Raw genomic sequence first — 7,196 nt, 5'->3', positions numbered from 1 at the left:
TCCATATTTTTCACCAACCTAGTAGATGTTATCTTGCACCCAGCAATCTATCTTTCCACGCATGCTTCATTTAGCAACGGAGTAATACATGCCATTGTAACTTGTCGTAGATTGTTTATGAATAGGGTACGGGTCAGTGCATATTTTCTTATGTATTGTAGGCACATATAGGAAATGAATGCTTACGATGACCTTTATATGTGTTGTACTATACTTTCATCAATGAAAATGCCAAAATTTATCATTCTACCAATACATTTTTTCTAAGCACAATGCATTCATAGGATTCCCTGTCTTTCATCCAGAGGCAACAATAACTTCTTGCTAAACTTTTACATAATAAAATGATCATACCAAGCAATAGTTTTCACCGGGAATCTCTGCTAACCATCATTTGCAATAACTTTTATAGCTTTCACAGAGAATCTCTGCTCATTTGTCATTGTGCACGATACTCCCATGCTCCAGCCCCCAGCCATGCCCATGCACTAGCCCCTGGCCACCAAAATAACCCTACCCTCAGCCATAGATAGATCACTCACTCCTCAGCTCTCTCAATTGCAATATCTTCCTCAACTCCACCAAACCCACCCAAGAAAAATTAAGGGATTTTCATCTCCTAGGGGGTCGAACCGACCAAACCCACCCAAGAAAAATTAAGGGATTTTCATCTCCCGGGGGTTGAACCGCTAATGTACTTCTGTGGCGACCCTTGTAGGCTTTGGGAGTCTCAAGATATATCCTACACCTATAACAGACGTTTCTTCATATGTGCCAACTACCAATACGATCCGTCTCGACATGGACCGTATGTCTACCCACCGGTATAGCAACATAGATCATTCATGTGATAGTTTTCATACGATTTCATGCACCGCATTACTAATCTCCCCTCTTGTTTTATTTGTCCAGTCTCCTTTACCTATATGTGACTTCATGGGATGGTTGGACATGGAGCAAACTGAGGGCCATAAGTGGTGGGTCGATATGAGCATGCAGTGGAGGAGGCTAGGTTATGAACGCTGGGAGTACGAGCAGCAGTAGAAGGAACTACGGGTGAAGCATCAGAAGGAAGAGCGCATGAGTAAGGCAGTGAAGGAGCGCGCCGCGGCTGAAGCATGCGAAGGTGAGAGAGAAGTGAAGCGGAGGAGGGCCCATCGTGCTAAGACGGTAGGCCTCAATGCCCTCATGAAGTGAAAATATCTTAGATGCACTCAGTAGAGCATCCGTTGTAATTTGGACTATTTTCATTCCTTAAGGCATATTATGTTAGCAGCAGCACGCAATTAGGTTAGCCTTTAGACGTACCGTACATACCAACATTTGTTACCATCATCCCTTTATGGCTAGGGTTCCTTCGCGCACCGACGAAAAAAACTTATGTCCCATGTAATGTTTATCAACGTATGTAACCTCCGTACCGGGTTATATCATAATTGTGCTTCACAGGTGCTATTGTTCAATAAATTTGATTTTGTATCTTCCCAATGTTACTTTACTAAAAAATTCTCACACAATTTTACATCAACTAAATAAAGAAATATCAACAAAATTACATCAAACCAAAATTAAGGATAAATTAAGAAAAAATGAACCACTTCGTGAAGCTGTTTGGACAACTATTTTCACAATAAATATTTTTTGTCGATCCATATCTATTCTACTAGAAATTAAATTAAATTCACAAACATGTCGCCGGATAAACGTGCGATATAATGGTGTCACATGTTCAGTGGGCGGCATAAAGTTCTCACACTAGTTTATGTGGTAATGTTAGAACCCACACTAGTTCCTCTTCATCTTCATTTCACTAGTCCCGACACTACAATCAATGTTACACAGCCTCATTATTTCATTGAAAATATTTATGTAAAAATATTAGTATGTTCTATTTAGTTTGTCTATACAAGAATGAATATTATTCTTTTACCATTCTTTTCTCTATGTTGAGGATATAGCGTTAAAACCCACAAGCAAACAAAATATTAATTGAAAAAAAATAATTATGATCAAAAGTGTTAATTAGCAGAATATTTTACGTAGAAATTATTATTTTAAAAAATATTAGTATGTTCTATTTAGTTTGTCTATACAAGAATGAATATTATTCTTTTACCATTCTTTTCTCTATGTTGAGGATATAGCGTTAAAACCCACAAGCAAACAAAATATTAATTGAAAAAAATAATTATGATCAAAAGTGTTAATTAGCAGAATATTTAGCAGAATAGTTTGTGTTTATAGTAGGATTAATGTTCTTTTTTACCCTTCTTTTCCCTATATATTTATTGAAATTATATGTGTTACAATCATATGCATACTAATTATTAGTTATGAAAACATTTTCATCACATTATTTAAAAATATTTTTTATCAAAATTATTAATAGTAAAAATATAATTATTGATGGTTTATTAGCAAAACCGACTGTTATAAAGATATTATTCTAGTTGGTTCGTGACTAAGACCAATTAAACTTACAGCAGTATTATTACGGTCAGTTTTTAGCTCTTGGTCATCTCAAGCAGGTAGAGCTTATAAACTGACTGAAATAAGAATATCTAAGTTGGGTTTTGAATACCGATTGGGATCACCATTTTAGAACCGACTGAGATTATGTTTTTTTTTTAATAGTGCCACTCTATCCTCATTTTCGTTGCAGCTCGCGTAGGATCGTGGCAACATTATTTCTTATGAGCCATCTAACACACATGTATGTGCATTAGAGATAAGCCGTATGCCTAATATGAGTGTTTTGTTAGTAGTGTACTTTGTCAACTTTAGATACGTTTCCTAATCGTATCGTTTTCACTTTGGATTCCTATCCTATTTCTATACTTCTCATTCATGTGTATGCGTTTGAAATAGAACTCAAGTGGTTATAGCATGTTATTTCATAAGGTATAAGCGTCCACTTTCTCGTTAGCGTTTTCTTAGACTTAGTGATCGGTGTGTGAGCTACTATAAATGGCTTAGATCGACAAATTGTGGTGTGTAACAGAGGAGGTACGTAATTGGCACGAAGACCCGATTGAGTACTATATTATATATTTAAATTTGCATTTTTGTGGAAGTTAGGTTGCTTGTTATTAGTTTATTACAACGACGTAGTCACAGGGGTGCAGAGCGGTAGACGTGGTAGGTAAGGAGCAAAGACTTGGGACAATTCGCCCCGTCACAACGTGAAAACGACGCGCATATAATGGGTTTAGATGTACTGTAGATCCTGTTGCATTACTTCATAGTTACGATTAAAAAATAATATAATTATGACTCTTAAAATAGGTAAGTTATTACGAATATATATGATCACAACTGGATACCTTATTTAGTCGTAATTATACATATTTTTATCATGTGATCATAACTGGATCACCTCTGTGCACACCCCCAATTACGATAAAAAGCAGTATAGTTGCTATCGTAACTGACTTTTTTATCATGTAATTGTAACTCAACTATTTGTGCTGTCGTAACTGACTATTTTCTTAGTCGTAACTGTGATCATAACTGAAGCACCTATGTGCACACTCCAGTTACCATCCAAAAGGTAGTATAGTTGCTATCGTAACTAACATTTTTTATCATGTGATCGTAACTCAACTATATGTGTTATCATAACTGATTATTTTCTTAGTCGTAACTAGGGGTGATGCAACAGTAAACTACAATGCTTCTCGTAATTATACGCTTTTTAGCATGCAACCTTAACTCACCTATATATGATATCGTAACTAACTAGTTTCTTAGTCGTAACTAGGGTGGTGCGAAGGTGGCTACAGCAACTGAGGGTGAGGATGACGCAACATAGTTCACTGTTACATCTAGGCGTTTTCAATATAGACTCGCCGTGTGTATATATTAAGTACTATACTATATATTTAGATATGTATTTTTTGGGAAGTCAGGGTAATGGTTAGTTTATTAGTGTAGCTCCAGCAGCATCCGCAAAACCATATATTGCTTGTTTTACCGATCGCCAGGAGCAGTATCGCTCTCTAGCGGATCCCGTTTCCAGTGGTACAGTATTGCAGCCATGACACTGTAGCAGTTGGAGAAAACTATTTTACATATTTATAACACTGTTTATAATGTATGACTGTGGGTCGAAGAGAGGATGTGAGTAATAAAAGTTAAGTAATAGAGTAGCTGCTAGAGATTAAAAATAATAAATATTATAATAATATTAAATAATACTGTGATAATATTATATAGAATAAATTTTTAATTATCTGCTAAAGATGACCTTACGATGATGCAGTCACCAGACTTGGGACAAGACTGGAAGAGGTTTTCAATTCGCCCCGTCGCAACGGGAAAACGACGCATATGTACGTCGTTCCAAAGCAAGGGCAATCGTCGTGTTGGTGCTCCGTGCACGCACGCACGCGTTGGTGATCCTGTAGTCGAGGATCGATGCCAGCTACCGTATCTACGTCGTTGTTGTCAAGTTGGAGTCAGCTCGATCGTCAGGCATCCTTCACACACACATATACAACAGTTCATTTAAAAGTACATAATTTATTTTCCACGTTGGTGATAGTGTAGTCGAGGGCGATGCCAGCTAGCGTACCTACGTCGTTGTTGTCAAGTTGGAGTCAGCTCGGTCGTCAGGCATCCTTCACACATGTCTTTTACAAGTCACATGCATGTACAAGAAATCCATACAGATGCGGTAACACGTGACGTTTCAGATTTGTATTGTGCTCCATCGCTAGCTTGTCACGGACTCAAGCCTACTGGGCCGAGTTTTCAAGCTGTATTGTCTCTGGGTCTAATGAGATTGGAAGGAAGGACACTACATACTGAAGCGAGACAGGCACCGATGGGGATTGAACAAAGAAGAAACGGAACGGTTCCATCTTCTCCCCTCGGTTCTGATCCTTTCCCTTGCTCGCTTCTACATTCCCAGCGCCCTGTTTCTCCGTCTATTGCTGATTCACAGTCGTCGCAGATTTCATTTCTCCTCAGATTGTATCTCTAGAACTTGTATTTGGAGCTTGAATTTGCAATACTTGTATCAGGGGTTTACGTGGCCTGCAAGCATTGTTTGAGTCAAGTCTTGAGGCATATCCATCACTTTTACTGCTACTGCTATAGCCTTTTAGGAGTAACTTTGAACATGGACGGGTAGGTGAAACCATCGAGTTGAATTGACCGGGCATGCATGCAGCTAACGACGTGGAATTCAAATTCGGATCCGGAGGCAGCTGACCGCTAGCTTGGCTGACATGACGGCGGCTGGTCGTGGTGCACCGGCATCTGTGTCTCGTGGCGGCGTTCAATTTTTGCGTGCGGGAAAATGCCTCTTTCCATTTCACAGTATTTTTCTACCTTTTGAGACACAGAATTAAATATTGTTTCAAACAAGTTAATTATCCGCTGAGAAGAACAAGATCATGGTTATTTTGACATCTCCACTCTTCATCCTTCATTAAATTACCAAAGGAGGAAGAGGTAGAGGAAGAGAGGGAGGAACAAGACCAGGTGCAATACTGTGTTGCCAAAATGACAAAACCTGAGCAACAGTTGATCACAGCATGAGGAGGGGAACGTGGGCTGGGGAATGCTTTTATCATCAAGGAGATGCGGTTGTCCAAAGAAAATTGACAAGAGGAGATAGCCCACTTGAGTACTGGGCAGCCAGGAACTAAGACCTTGCTCATCTTGGCACTGAAGAGCATTGCTGATGTTGGTCTTGTTGTTTTGCCTAATGCCGGGAAGAGCACATTGTTGAGCGCTCTCTCTAGGGCTTGCCCGGAGATAGCCGACTATGCGTTCACCACATTGAGGCCCAATATTAGTAGCCTAACCTATGAGAACCACTTCTAAGTGGAAATGGGCGATTTACCCGGTCAGACCAAAGGAGCTCATAAGAACTGTGGCCTGGGCCATGCTTTCTTGAGGCACATAGAGCGCACTAAAGTTTTGGCTTATCAGCTTGACCTGGCAGCAACACTCAATGGCGGGAAGGGCATCCCGCCATCAGAGCAACTAAAAGATCTGACCAGGGAGCTGGAGCATTACCAAGAAGGCTTTACAAGGCGACCATCATTGATTGTCGCGAGCAAGATAGAAGAAGAAGGGGTCAATGAAATGATCAAGGAACTAAAGAGGAGAGTACAGGGTGTTTCAATATTTCCAATATGTGCCATCTTGCAGGAGGGGTACCTGATCTGAGAGTCGGTGTAAGAAAACTTATAGATGATGACTTGTATCCGCATGGCATTGATTTGAATAAAATTATTTGTCGATTGATGTTGTATTTTTTTGTCCCTTTTGATACTGATGAGGTGGAGAACTATGTTATGAATTTCACCCCTCATCACCAAAGGTTTAGATGCAATGGAGATTTGTGTTGTGCATATTTCTCTGACCTTATGCTTCTTTTTCTTTTTGTTTGTTATGACAATAGATATTTCACAATGTTTCTGAAAATCAGTGTATAATAAAATCAAACGGTTGCCAGTATCGTATTTTCTTTCAGAAGAGCAGAAATATACATACCACTATAGATGCTTTTTTAATACCTGAAACATCGACCTTGGTCAAAAAAAAATAAAGGTAACTACTGCACTTGACACTTTGCTCTTGGGAATATAAATTGTGACCATGTATTTTGCCCTGGTATAGCAAGAACTAGTATGTATCATGTTGGTTCTCTTTCATGCTAAAGGTGAGAAATCCTATGGAATATTTATGGTGAAACTGTACTACTTACTAAAGACAATCTTGTTCAGATGGCATGAATTGCCCTGCTGGTGGTTTCTGCCACGGCTTTACTGCCAAGCTCTGGCGAACAATGCTAGGTCGTCTGTTGCCCCGGCAACCAAGGCACTGGATTCTGACTCGTTTCACGCTGGCCCAGAACACGGCAAGGCACGACATGCAGCCGACGACGGCGAGGGAGTACTGTGTGGCAGTGGCCACGTTATCGGACTCGCTTGCGCCGGAGTTTCAACTGGCAACACCAGGCGTTGGTGTCAATACCGACAATGGTGGTCGTTGACTGCCTCACAAGCGGAACCAGACGACCGTGTGAACACCTGTAGATGCGTCGGACCCGTGGCACAGCAGCACCCGTACGATTGAAATGGTTCGTAAGTAGAGATGTTCCCACAGGTGCCTCTTCTTCCAATGGTACTATAATTCCTATTCATATACCTTTATTCCCTTTTTTGGTCTATCTACATTCC

This window comes from Phragmites australis, chromosome 18 (genome assembly GCF_958298935.1).
Source record: "Phragmites australis chromosome 18, lpPhrAust1.1, whole genome shotgun sequence".
Lineage (NCBI taxonomy): Eukaryota > Viridiplantae > Streptophyta > Magnoliopsida > Poales > Poaceae > Phragmites > Phragmites australis.
This window is presented reverse-complemented; position numbering follows the sequence as displayed.